A 15,184-nucleotide genomic window follows, 5' to 3' on the forward strand; every position below is an offset into this window, starting at 1 on the left:
AAATCTGGTTACTTCAGTGTAATTGTCGTCTTTCAATAAAGGTGTAATTACCGTTCATCTCGCTGCGTATTTCTTTCAGTTTCCATCCATACCACATTCACATCTGTACTGTACAGTAGCAGTTCTTTCTCTGCATGGTCAATGTTTCATCCAGCTACGTTACTTGACAGTCACTCGTCATGCGAAAGTTGCTTTCGTTCTTAAGTTTCTTACATCAGTCTATATTGTGGACAATGAAGTCCTCCATAGGGATTTTTGACGACCATTTCGCCTAGGTAAGAAAATATGTTGCGTTCTGTCTGTCACACTGTTCCGCATGACCATACATTGTTCACTAGCAGACATTAGGGAACTTTCAATTGAAATGAGTTGGTATGTCGGTATTGTTGACGGTCAGCACAAACATGACCAATCATCAAAAGTTTGAGTCAGTAAACATCGCTTCTGAGAGATTCAAAATATTATCAGGCCGCTCAGTGTTTCACCTCCCAATACAATGTAATAATCACAAAAAAGAGTTTAGAGAAACCAACATCGACAACAACAGTAATACCCATTCTTACGCTCCTCAGAATAAATGTCCGCATAAAAACCCACAGGGTGAAGCAGAACTCCACCGACAAACTTCAGACTCTTCAGGGTTACCGGACTGTTTAGGTATAAACAACACATGATTCCAGAGAAATGTAGGGTTGTCCAAAAATATATTATCACTTTTATTTTACTTTATTGTATTTATTGTTTATTATTATTTTATTCTTATTGTGCATACTTTATTTATTTCAATAAAAAACACGCTATGTACACAAGCCGAAATGAAGCTAGTACGCTTCGTATACCTGTTCTCCTTGGTTTTCAGTGCATGTCCAATGTCTTTTCCTTACACAGGCCATAGCTCATTCACACTGTTCCGTAGGTACAGAGCGCCCAGCCCCTTATTATGTGTTTCTAGTCATTACTGTCTTCTAGCATACACGCGTACTTTCAGGACTCCCCATTTCCAGAAATCATTCCCCATATCCTGGAATCATTTGTAGTAAAATAGGGTGAAGGTGGTGGTCACACCAAAGGTCCACCTCTTCCAATATAGCGTCTACCAAATGGTTCAACCATTTAATCTCGAACCTTTAAGGAATAATGCGGTAGTGTGCAATCTGGCTGGAAGTAACCTGATATTAGGATACGGAGGAAAGGATTACCAACAACAGAATTCTGCAACACCTCTAGATAAGAATCACCTGTTAAAGTCCAGCCGGCCGGGATGGCCGAGCGGTTCTAGCGCTACAGTCTGGAACCGCTACGGTCGCAGGTTCGAATCCTGCCTCGGGCATGGATGTATGTGTTGTCCTTAGGTTAATTAGGTTTAAGTAGTTCTAAGTTCTAGGGGACTGATGACCTCAGAATTTAAGTCCCATAGTGCTCAAAGCCATTTGAACCATTTGTTAAAGTCCCATCATTAATGAAATATGGACCAATTACTCCAAACTTCGAAATGCCGCACCGTATGTGCTCTCTTAGTCTATGGCGACTGTCTGTGCCCAAAATGACGCAATTATGCTCACGCACGGTGCTTCTGACATTAATGTGGCTTCATCGAATATAAAGCACACAACATTACAATCTATATGCGTCATTTCTAATGACACTTCAACAGCTACTAGCTGAGAAGTTTTATCGGTGCCACACAGTGCCTTCATCACTTGAATGTGGTACGGCTTCATTCCCAGAGATCGAAGTGAAGTATTCTGAAGCCACCTGTCCGCTCGATTGCGGTTTCCCATGCTAATGTCGTACTTGAGTTTTCTGGAATGCTAATCATCGTTCCTTGAACATTTGTGATGTTATCTTCATTTCGAACACAACTTCGGCGTGCATTGTTTCCTTTACCGTCACTGGTCAGTGACCCGGTGCACACACATTTCTTATGCACTCGACTCAGAGCTAACCGACTTGAAGGATCCTTAGGGGAACCATTGCTGAATTTTTTTTCTTACCTTTGAGGGTTGTAACCTTCACCTTCCTAATCTGTCTCCTGGATTGCGATACAACTGACCGTGATCGCATATGCCTAATGAAATTTTATAGTGAGTAAGGGTGTCGTTACCGAGGGAAAATAACACAGGATAGTTGGAGGAAAATGTGCAACAGACCATTCTGAAGAAGAATCTATTCTAAATCCAATCTAAATACAGATGATAATTTTGAAGTGGGTGGAATATACTGCAATCGCTCACGAACCACACGCGAGGGAAAAGGATACCGCGTAATATTTACTACAAAAATTACTGATAGTAAAAAGAAAACACTGATTAGCTAAAAAGGGGCTAATTAAACTGTCGCCAGCCCACCAGAGCAATGAATTTCCTTTAGCTCAAGAAAGGTAATGGCAAAGAAATTTAAGCAAATAATCACTGGCGTGGCAACAAAAGGTTGTCACGCTTCCCACAACACAACAGCTCACGAAAAAATAAATAAATCAGAAAGCACTGATTTTACAGTTACTTATTCTGAAATACTAAATTTTGAAAGTAAACTTAAATGGAGTTATTGGTTAAATAAATCTAACTGTAACTTCGTTATGTAAAAAACTTTACTTTCAGTAACCTCAATGGAACGTAGTCCAAAATTTAGGAAAAGGCAAGGAATTTATTTTTGATTGTTGAAAGATTGAATTAAATTTTACTTTGAACAACTGATCAACTGATTTTACTTTTAATATAACAACAATAAGATATATAACATGCCAGCGAAATCACTCGATAAGCCAAATACAGAATAAATGAAATGTGCCCTCTCACTTTGCGCAGTATCTCTAGTTATTAGTTCTGACACTGAAATTTTACGTCACTTTAAGTGAATGAAGTTAATAGTCGAAATTGCAAATTAGTTAAGCCACTGTTGAGCAATACAAGAATGAACAGTTACTGAGGTATGAAAATTTGGACGGAATCTGGTCATAAGTAAATACACAAAACTGGCAATAAATGGTTAATCAATTTTCATATTCTTAAGACACTCGGTTATTGCATGAAAAGGGACCCTGCCTGGTAATAATGTCTGAGGACAATGTGACAACACAGGTGCACTATAAATTTTAACTATTGCACGTTTTTATTCAAGTTAGTCCATTTTGTGAGAGAAATTTCTGCATCTACATCTACATACATACTCCACAACCCACCATACGGTTCGTGGTGGAGGGTACTTCGTACTACAACTAGCATCTTCTCTCCCTGTTCCACTCCCAAACAGAACGAGGGAAAAATGACTGCCTACATGCCTCTGAACGAGCCCTAATCTCTCTTATCTTATATTTGTGGCCTTTCCGCAAAATGTAAGTTGGCGGCAGTAAAATTGTACTGCAGTCAGCCTCAGATGCTGGTTCTCTAAATTTCCTCAGTAGCGATTCAAGAAAAGAACTCCTCCTTTCCTCTAGAGACTCCCACCCGAGTTCCTGAAGCATTTCCGTAACACTCGCTTGATGATCAAACCTACCAGTAACAAATCTAGCAGCCCGCCTCTGAATTGCTTCTATGTCCTCCATCAATCCGACCAAATAGGGATCCCAAACGCTCGAGCAGTACTCAAGAATAGGTCGTATTAGTGTTCAATTTAACTGGGTAATGCCTACGTAAGTTTATAATTGTTCACTTTTACTGTCTTACGACGTCGAAGTTGTGCGGACGACGAAGAATGTAGCTAGCGACAATACTGAGCTGCCATTGTTGCTACTTCTCTCCAGAGCCAAGGATAATTGTGGGAGAGGCAATAGTTAGAACTGCAGCTTCCTCCACCTGTCCACTCTTAGCGTGCTCTCAATACTCGCGAGTTAACGAATTAGGCGCGTCTACACTGGCGCTATAATAGCTGCACTCCGCGTCTGCTGGAGTCTCCCAACAAACACTTCCGCACTCTTTCATCACTCAAGCTGCTCTGCCTCCTTTCTGCTCGGAAGGCGTCAGAGACTCTCCATACGTAAAGATAAGCAACGGCACAGCTACTGCCATCTCGTCTTTGCTATCGATACATTTAAATTAAGTTCCCATGGTTTTTATGCGTCAATTTATGATGTTGTCATTATATTTACAATCAAATACATACAGTCAGAAATAAATTCACTGTTACATGATTATGTATTAAATATAGTTTCTCTAATAAAGCTTACAGATTCAGAATTAGAAGTACAGTACAAGTTATCAACGGATATTAACCGACGAAATATTTTGAATGGTGCAGAAGGTATTTTATGTGCATTTTCGATGTTACAGGGTGATTCAAACACTTCCATCCAAGCTGAAACCTCCTTTCTCTCTTCGAAAGTAAATCGGGTGGCTATCTCTAGTCTGTAACAAAAGAAAATATAAATTTATGTTGTACCACATGAGTGACAACATATTTTTGGACAACGGTATAATGTAAATACGATTTATTTAGTTTGTTATGCGGCTTATCTTTGTTTCCGAGAAAATATATTAAAGACAGTGGAAACTCATGTAATATGTACTCGCCGAAACGCACAACACTAAACACAGGATTTGGTGTCTCGTAGGCGGCTTCGTACAGTTGACGTGGTCCTTGGTTCCGCTATAGGGGCAGTGCTAATTTGCGTCGGTGTGTCGCTCTTCGGTTGCATTCACTGAACCCATACACCAGGTGCGTATCGGCCAACTCGTCATTGGTAAACCTATTCATAGTGTTGCTGTTAGTACACAACTAACACTGCTGGAGAACAATACCCTGGAGAGAACAGGGCAGTGCTGAATGCAAACTTCAGGGCAACGAATGAAACAGGACATTGCTGTTGGCAACGGCAGGTACTGCGAGCGAGTGGAAGCACGAAATGCAGCGCGTACCGTCGACATTTGCTACGCTGTGCATTGTTTTCTGTGAAATATGAATACGAAGTTCATTGGGGCAAGAAACCAAACGAAATGAAATAACTCAGTGATGATTCTCCGAGAACTGAGAGACCATAATTCCAAAATTCTCTGAATGTATCCCTGACCACCTGAACTGTTGACGGAGTACTAGTTCACCCTGTATACTGCTTCAGTAGCTTACCCTCTCAGAATTAAGTAAGTCAAATATATGCTGAAACTCACCCCACTTTTCGTCTTGCTGATAGCGTATCACAGAAATAGAATTAAAAACATCAGGACCAATTTCTAGTGTTTCGTACGATAGCAGTCTTTCAAGTTTATCCCTCAAGAAACAAATGCGTAGCCGCATATGTTGTATTGTAGTACAGTATTAGGCAGCCAGTGGTTTCTGTAACCGATGTCAACAGATATATAGCAGCTTGTAAGTTTCGATCACAGATTCAATCTTATATTGGGATTTTTCACTTGCCAAATGTTTACTTGTGATGAAAATGTTATCTACATTTAGCATCGGTGCTTGACAGAAGGTAACAACAATATTAAACAAGAAACACGTTCCCGGTTTCCTGTAAAATACTATTTCTCTCGTCAGGAACCGGCTTTCGGTTTCGTAGGCAATCGTGATTTCATCTGAGTTTGCATCCTTGAGTAATCACCTGCAGGTGGTTAAGAACACGAAAGCCGGTTCGTCACCCGATAAGTAGTCTTGTTCCAGAACATCACGAAACAGTTTCTATTCAATATTATTATGAAAATAGTGCTTCCCGAATGTGTCTCTTACGTTAGGTGTCGGGACACAGATATAGTAACAACTCTGGTTACACACACCATAAATTAGACATTCGAGAAAAAATTAACACTTTTGAAAATTAAAGACATATTACTCTGTCACCGCGGAGTCCTAAACGTCAAAGCCTTTCGCTATGCTACAACAGTCCAGACTTACCCACTGTGCTGGAAGGTGTATACTGTCTCTTCGAAATTGCCCTACTTTTGCTACCAGCCGCGATTTCTCAACAGGATGTATTGTAATCGTATATCGTTACTGAATCACTTTATTCCTTAATCTGGTTATCACGTAATCGAAGAGCAGCTTTATTAAAGTCCCAGATCGAACCGAACTACTTCCATTATCTTTCACAGTATCTTGAATCTACCTAGTTCATTTGATTACTTATCGCTGTATTGTTAGAATATCTACGGCGGAGATGAAAGAGGATACCGTTTGCAATCACTCGTGAGTTCCTTACTATTGGTTTTACTGTAAGCCCAATCTAAGAAGATCAACCAGATGTGAGAACGTATTTTATTGTGACGACATTCTTGGATAAATGTTTCTCGGTTTTCATGACGCGTTAGATTTGTTTTTATACTCATGTTTTCGTCGACTTCCTCTGTCGGTATCGTGAAAAGTGTTCATTCTGATTGGTAGGGCCTGCAAAACGATAGTTGTGTTCAGATTTTCCCAATACACTGAAATCCCGCTGCATTATCGAGTACTGCTCGAACCACCACATGACATTTGATTCGCAAGCGCTATTGCAAGGGTTACTCGAGAAACGACGAACTAATAACAAAAGACTATAGCTCTATTAAAATCTGAGAATTTCTGGAAACACAGGAGGAGATAATATTCAGTCCTATCAACATGGAAACTCCGTCGCATTTCAATAAATTTTCAATAAGAGTTCTCATGTAAAACTTACTATCTAAAACTTCTGGGGATTTTTGCGTGACGCTGACAGTCAAAGCAAAAACGCTATCTCAGAAAATATATTACTTTATTCTCAGTCCTGTACAATACTTTATTTGGTTATTAGAGACTATAAATATTTACCAAATGGAATGAAATGGGCGTTTCGACAGTTATTCACATAACAGAACAGCAGATAAGAAGTTACCAGCTTTTAATCAGGTTGCGGCTGCCCCCCTCGGAGGTTCGAGTCCTCTCTCGGGCATGGGTGTGTGTGTGTGTCTGTGTGTGTGTTGTCTATAGCCTAAGTTAGTTTAGGTTAGATTAAGTAGTATGTAGGCTTAGGGACCGATGGCCTGAGTAGTTTGGTCCATTAAGATTTTACCACAAATTTCCAAAATTTAATCAGGTTGAAAACAAAAATTGTCACTCAGAAGAAACAAGAAAGAAAATTAGAGTGAGTTACTTGTCTAATAAGCAAAGTGAATTATAGGTTACTAAGGAGACTGTATTTCACATTCGTCAAAGTAAATTACAGCAGCAAGATCCGACGTGGAGATAGTATGGACTGGCCTCACCTTATCATGGGATAAGTGAAAACTCAAGAAGTGGACTCGAAGTTTTCATCATCCTTTATTTATATATTGGATGCTGTTTTCACGATTGCCTTGCACCCTCAAAATATTGCAGTCCGTGTTTCAGAGATACAACGCGCTGTTTGGAATATGTCGAGCTTACGCAAATAATTGTGTTATTGTGCACCGTGTTTCTATGATGCAACAAGGAACTGTGAGGAATATGTATATGAACATAGCTGGTGCTCAAAGTGCTTTATGATTTTAAACATTTTAGCAATGACGAACCTTTTATAATGTGCTACTTTTATCCACCTGACATCGTATGCGTGGCGTCAGCGTAAAATGAACGTGGTTCACAACAGAAGTGTTAAGACCTGAAGATGACAGTGCATTCTGTTGAAACTGGCTGTCTTGAATAAAAAAAAAAATGTATGCGATCTTGGTTGAAGAATGGTTTTTAACAATTAAACAGATCGCCCTTCAGTTCTCTCAGAATGAGAAAATTCAATAACATTTGGGATGTACATTGCCTACCTCTGTCTCCTTATTACTACAGATCTGAATTGCATTTAGAAGTAACGGCATGCACGTAGCTTTACATCCCACTGTAACATGAAACAGGTCACTGCGAGCCGTGCTGAATATTCTTTCGCTAACCCTACGGACCTCTCCCACAACATATAATAAATATAGAGAAATACATGTGACAGCGCAAGCAACCGGAAAGGTCGCATTTCTCGGTAAGGATTATGTTTTCATTTTTTCGTCACACGCCAGAGCAATTCCTTCTGCCGCGTATACCAGGAAACGGAAGCGGCCGAAATTAAATTGCAGTTCAACGTAGCTACTATCAGCGCTCGGGGAAAGGGGTGACGGGTTAGGGGTGTGCAGGGGTTGAGGAGTGATGCTTGTGGGGGGAGGGGAAGGCGAGTGGGTTTGGCTCGCACGCGTCGGAAGCTGTGACAGTTCCCCCCCCCCCCCCCCCCGCCCTCCTCACGCGCAGACGTCAGCCGCAGACACAGCCGGCAAGCGGAGCGTGCGACGCGGCTTGGAGCGTGCCGCTAGTTCCACGAAATGCCACCGGCGGCGCGTCAGGACGCAAGCATATCCACGACTGCGCCCGACTTCTACGTTACCAGCTACGACGCGTGCTTCCCAAAACGAATATATCACTGACTGCGAATAACTCGTTCGGCACACAGACTTCTAGTGTGTGAAACTTAATTGAAGCTATTCCAGATCCACAACTGCGGAAGGAAAAGACGGGTAGTGTAAAACTATTTGTTCACGGTTAATCTAAATTTTTATAATTTTTTGCCTTAAAATTTTAACATCTTGGTACTATATTTTCTATACATGTAAAGTAAAGTGTGCTGTACTGAAGGTTGTTCTTTGCATTGCATGTGAGTAACGTATGTAAATTGTTTATTATGTTAAATAAATTTCTAATGACATCTTGTATTCAAAAATATTTGTGTATACAGGGTGTTACTAGAAGGTACGGCCAAACTTTCAGGAAACATTCCTCACACACAAATAAAGAAAAGATGTTATGTGGACATGTGCCCGGAAACGCTTAATTTCCATGTTAGAGCTCATGTTAGTTTCGTCAGTATGTGCTGTACTTACTCGATTCACCACCAGTTGGCCCAATTGAAGGAAGGTAATGTTGACTTCGGTGCTTGTGTTGACATGCGACTCTTTGCTCTACAGTACTAGCAACAAGCACATCAGTACGTAGCATCAACAGGCTAGTGTTCATAACGAACGTGGTTTTGCAATCAGTGCGATGTTTACAAATGCGGAGTTGCAGATGCCCATTTGATGTATGGATTAGCACGGGGCAATAGCCGTGGCGCGGTACGTTTGTATCGAGACAGATTTCCAGAACGAAGGTGTCCCGACAGGAAGACGTTCGAAGCAATTGATCGGCGTCTTAGGGAGCACGGAACATTCCAGCCTATGACTCGCGACAGGGGAAGACCTAGAACGACGAGGACACCTGCAATGGACGAGGCAGTTCTTCGTAAAGTTGACGATAACCATAATGTCAGCGTCAGAGAAGTTGCTGCTGTACAAGGTAACGTTGACCACGTCACTGTATGGAGAGTGCTCCGGGAGAACCAGTTGTTTACGTACCACGTACAGCGTGTGCAGGCACTATCAGCAGCTGATTGGCCTCCATGGGTACACTTCTGCGAATGGTTCATCCAACAATGTGTCAATCCTCATTTCAGTGCAAATGTTCTCTTTACGGATGAGGCATCATTCCAACGTGATCAAATTGTAAATTTTCACAATCAACATGTGTGGGCTGACGAGAATCCGCACGCAATTGTGCAATCACGTCATCAACACAGATTTTCTGTGAACGTTTGGGCAGGCATTGTTGGTGATGTCTTGATTGGGCCCCATGTTCTTCCACCTACGCTCAATGGAGCACGTTATCATGATTTCATACGGGATACTCTACCTGTGCTGCTAGAACATGTGCCTTCACAAGTGCGACACAACATGTGGTTCATGCACGATGGAGCTCCTGCACATTTGAGTCGAAGTGTTCGTACGCTTCTCAACAACAGATTCGGTGACCGATGGATTGGTAGAGGCGGCCGATTCCATGGCCTCCACGCTCTCCTGACCTCAACCCTCTTGACTTTCATTAATTGGGGCATTTGAAAGCTCTTGCCTACACAACCCCGGTACAAAATGTAGAGACTCTTCGTGCTCGTATTGTGGACGGCTGTGATACTATACGCCATTCTCCAGGGCTGCATCAGCGCATCAGGGATTCCATGCGACGGAGGGTGGATGCATGTATCCTCGCTAACGGAGGACGTTTTGGATATTTCCTGTAACAAAGCGTTTGAAGTCACGCTGGTACGTTCTGTTGCTGTGTGTTTCCATTCCATGAATAGTGTGATTTGAAGAGAAGTAATAAATTGAGCTCTAACATGGAAAGTAAGCGTTTCCGGACACATGTCTACATTACATATTTTCTTTCTTTGTGTGTGAGGAATGTTTCCTGAAAGTTTGGCCGTACCTTTTCGTAACACCCTGTATAAACTGTTCATATTGTGGTAAATTTGACAATTTTAAGAAATGATCAAGCGTAGGAACGCTGTAAGAAATTGGTGTTATGTAAAAGCCAGTGTGTTTTTCTTTGAAACGAAAGTGGCCCTGGGGAGCGGAAAAGGTGGCAAGGGCGAATTTGCGCGCTACCTACAGCAATGGCCGAAAGTATGTCACACAGTCTGTAGGGAGCAGTGATTGAGGCAACATCATTGTGGAGCAGGTGAAGCTTTGTCTGCGCCGGACGCGATGGACGAACAGTTCTAGGCGCTGCAGTCCGGAACCGCGCGACTGCTACGGTCGCAGTTTCGAATCCTGCCTCGGGCATGGATGTGTGTGATGTCCTTAGGTTAGTTAGGTTTAAGTAGTTCTAACTTCTAGGGGACTGTTGACCTCAAATGTTAAGTCCCGTAGTGCCATGTGAACCATTTGAAGCTTTGCCTGCAAATTTGTACAACAATGCCTCGGATGAAGACTCCAAACGGGTTAAGGCATAGCTGCGAGTTGTTGGGCCACTGTATGTAAAATTGAAGGACATCTAGAAGAGACATTGTGCCCATACAGCAAGATACTTCAAGGCCGTACTGTGGGTAGTGTAGCCGTCATAACTGTTCGTCACACCCAAGCCCTCTCCCACCAGATAATTTTTTTTTTTTTTTGTATTTTACTTTTGCACAGCATGAACCATTAATTTAAAGTGTGTTTTACTAATCATTCCTGAAGTGCCAAGTTAATAAAAACAGACGCCATTTAAATTGTTCTTTTGTAAACAATTAGATATATACACAATGAGGAAATCAAAGAAAAACTGGGAATGAACTCTATAGATGTAGCAGTCAGGGCGAACAGGCTTAGATAGTGGGGTCATGTTACACGCATGGGAGAAACAAGGTTACCCAAGAGACTCATGAGTTCAGCAGTAGAGTGTAGGAGGAGTCGGGGCAGACCAAGGAGAAGGTACCTGGATTCGGTTAAGAATGATTTTGAAGTAATAGGCACATCGTCAGAAGAGGCACCAATGTTAGCACTGAATAGGGGATCATGGAGGAATTTTATAAGGGGGACTATGCTCATGACTGAACGCTGAAAGGCATAATCAGTCTTAAATAATGATGATGATGATGATGAATTAGATATATGTGAGGGACTAAATTTTGCAGTAATGACATTACGTCTCAGTAGTGGAAGGGTGTAAATTGATTAGAGTGAATTTAAATGTAATTTTGCATCATAAAGTGAAGGAGTTTGTAAGTATTTTCACCTAGAGCAAAATTTTGCTTACGTGAAATTCAGCGTGAAGCAAAGTTACTAGAAACTGTTAAATGACTGTACAGAGTTAGTTCAAAGAGTAACAGCTTTTGAAAGTATATTCCAGTAAGAAAGAGCTTTTCTTGTAAAAGAAAAGTCTGCTTTAGTATCTAAGCATTTAAGTATTTAGGTTTTTTTGTTATGGAAAGCGTTTTTCTAGAGGTCCCCTGGGCCCAATTTTTTTTAGCTTCCTTGAAGTTATCTATTGGGCATTTTCTCTTTTAAAAACGTATTGCATAAGGGTGTAATAGTCAAATAATTCCAGTGTCTGCACTAACATTGTTTAATCGGAGTAATATTTACTTGAAGAAGCAACTTAAACAGTAGCAATAAAGTAGGCAAAATACATACTTGTGCTTTTCCAGTACTTCACTGTTTCATTGCCTAGATAGGCTGACGAGCGTTCGTACGTATTTTAAACCAATAAATGAACTTGGAAGTGAGTTTTCCTAGCTTCAGTATATTACTATTCATACTGTGTTTCCTTCTAACCGCTCTGTAAGATCTTAGGAAAAGAATTAAATAGTCTGATATACTTATCCATTAGACACAACACACAGTCAAATCCTGTAAAAAGGCTAACTGTATTGATTAGCTTTTCTAATTAATAGGGCTATCCCACCATAGTGTACTTTATTTAGAAACTAAACTACATTTAGTAAGAGCGTTATAGGTGGTAACATAGAAACAGGGTTTACTGTTAATTAGGTGAAAGGACGCTAAATTACAATAGTAATTGTGGGGTTATAGGAGGATCTAATAATTCGGAGTTCTACGTCTTGTGAGTTGGGTGACGAAGCACTATAATAAAACTGTTGGCAATGCTGTTTCATGCAGTTACGAAGGATATTGCCTCGGTTGCAGAGTGATCTAATCAACCTGTGCTTGGGGCTTCATTCCTATTCTTCGTGATGGTATCGAACATCCGTATGTATTAATTCAAGCATTACCTTTCATCTCGTAAATTTCTTAGTATCAGGAAGAATCCGGCAAGGCTTTTCTATCAGGTGGTGATCAGACTTGAATATCAGACCAATTCATTAAGGGAGTTAATTCTTTCTCGTTATAAATCATGAAAACGGTTCATGTGAAATCTGACTTATAATGAACTGGTTCATGGACTATAAATAATGTTAATATACAGCTACCGTGTGACCAATTAATTCCATCTTACCTCTACCATGATATAAAGGCGAGAAAATAAAAATGCATTACGCCAATATACTTCCTTGTTTTCCTTAGGACGAAAATTATCAGAAGTAATAAGCTCCCAGAAAACTCCTGAACTAGCTGGATAATAACAATAATATTTTACAGCGGACGGCTGCTTCACTTACGTCTGTTACCATTACCGTGGAAGCTGTTAATATCAACATATTTCGACCTGGTGACGATAATGTGATGTGAATAATGTGAGTACTGAACACCACGTGTTCTAAAGAAATTGAAAGTACAAAATAATACCTAATATTGAACGCCAGTTCGACTGCGAAAATATTGCAAAAAACCACACGGTTCTGCACGATGTGAAAGGAAATGTACACTCTAAAAGTAACAACTCACAAAAAGTAACGACTCACCACAGAGTTATTCGCATAGGTCGGGAATCGGTAGGTGTGATGTATTATTTTTGTGTACAAACAAACAAATGATTACAACTGCATGAAAGTTGGATGATTTATTCAAGAGAAAGACCTTCACGAATTGAGAAAGTCAGTAACGTGTTGGTCCACCACTGGCCATCTGAAATTAGGTGTTCGGCATGGCATTGACTCAGTTTCTTTTTTTTTTAATATTCTCCTAGGGATATCGTGCCAAATTCTGCCTGATTGCCGGCCGCGGTGGCCGTGCGGTTCTAGGCGCTACAGTTTTGAACCGCGTGACCGCTACGGTCGTAGGTTCGAATCCTGCCTCGGGCATGGATGTGTGTGATGTCCTTAGGTTGGTTAGGTTTAAGTAGTTCTGAGTTCTAGGGGACTGATGACCTCAGATGTTGAGTCCCATAGTGCTCAGAGCCATTTGAACCATTTTTTTCTGCCTGATTAGCGCGTGATGTCATCAAAATCCCGAGCCGATTGGAGGGCCCTACGCATAATGCTCCAAAGATTTTCAGTTGGTGCGATATCCATCTAGCGGACTTCAACATAGGTCGAATATGCCCAATTTACTATTTTGAGACAAAGCATCAAATGGTTCAAATGGCTCTGAGCACTATGGGACGTAACAACTGAGGTCATCAGTCCGCTAGAACTTAGAACTACTTAAAACTAACTAATCTAAGGACATCACACACATCCATTTCCGAGGCAGGCTTCGAACCTGCGGCCGTAGCAGTCGCGCGGTTCCGGACTGAAACACCTAGAACCGCTCGACCACCGCAGGCGGCGACAAAGCATCTATACTAAGAGCCAATTCTACTCGTAGCTGACACGGCAGCGCGAGCGGCCACTGGTATTGCACAAAGAAATATACCATCCGGCATTCAGACCAGCCGAAGCCTGTCAAATCTCGCTCGTTCCGTTAAAGAGACGCATACAATTCCTGCCCAGAGATAAACGATACTAACAGGCAGACGGGACGAGGAACTCATATGAGTTGGTTACAAACGGCGTTCGGCCGAACTGACCGACGAAATATGGCGTCAACGTACAGGGTGACAGTTATCGAGTTATATTAAATAAAATCGTTATAAGTTCTGAACGGTTTGCATTTGAACGTACAACCTGCACGGTTGACCGTGGGTCGTGATGGGAATAAATGTGCGCATTATGGTTTGGTTCAGCGACAGAGCCCACTTTCCTTTGGATGAGTTCGTCAATAAGCAAAACTGGCACATTTGGGGATCTGACAATCTTCATTTGGCGACCTAGAAGTCTCTTTACTCTAAACGGGTCACTATGTGGTTTTCAGTGTCCAAGTACGGAATAATCGGTGCGATATTCCATGATGGAGCAGTGTCTACCAAACGGTACGTGAAGGTTTTGGAAGATGATTTCATCCCCATTATCCAAAGTGATCCTGATCTCAACCAGATGTGGTTCACACAATACGGATCTCGCCCTATCGAAGCAGGAGAGTGTTTGAAGTCCTGTAGAAACACTTTGGGGACTGCATTCTGGCCCCGGAGTATCCAGAGGCTACTGGCATGGGCCTCGATTGGCCGCTATATTCTCCGGATCTGAACACATGCGCCTTTTTGTGGGGATATATTAAAGGTATCGTGTACAGTAATAATCCCAAAACCATAGCTGAGCTGAAAACAGCCATTCAGAAGGTCATCGACAGCATCGATGTTCGCACACTTCAGCGGGTCGCTATTTGTCTGCGGCACTGATTTGTCAATGATGGCAGGCATGTCGAACATGTCATAACCTAAATCCAAATATCTGAAATGACGTTTACACGTTGAATAAAGTGTGTGTACGCCGTGGTTTGTAACTAATTTACGTTCCTTTCATGTAATTAAATAACTGTCACCCTGTATTAATTCTCTTAGGACGTTTATTGTATTAAAGGTAAACATTAGGCTATGCTACAAGTCCATCACCTACCAAAACTTCTACTCAGCATTCACTTTCGTAATTGTAGCCATATCACAATGAAATTTGCCCCTTTCAACCTTACGTAGACTTCCGGCTGCCCTACTGATCGAT

Source organism: Schistocerca piceifrons, chromosome 5 (assembly GCF_021461385.2).
Source record: "Schistocerca piceifrons isolate TAMUIC-IGC-003096 chromosome 5, iqSchPice1.1, whole genome shotgun sequence".
NCBI classification, from domain to species: Eukaryota; Metazoa; Arthropoda; class Insecta; order Orthoptera; family Acrididae; genus Schistocerca; species Schistocerca piceifrons.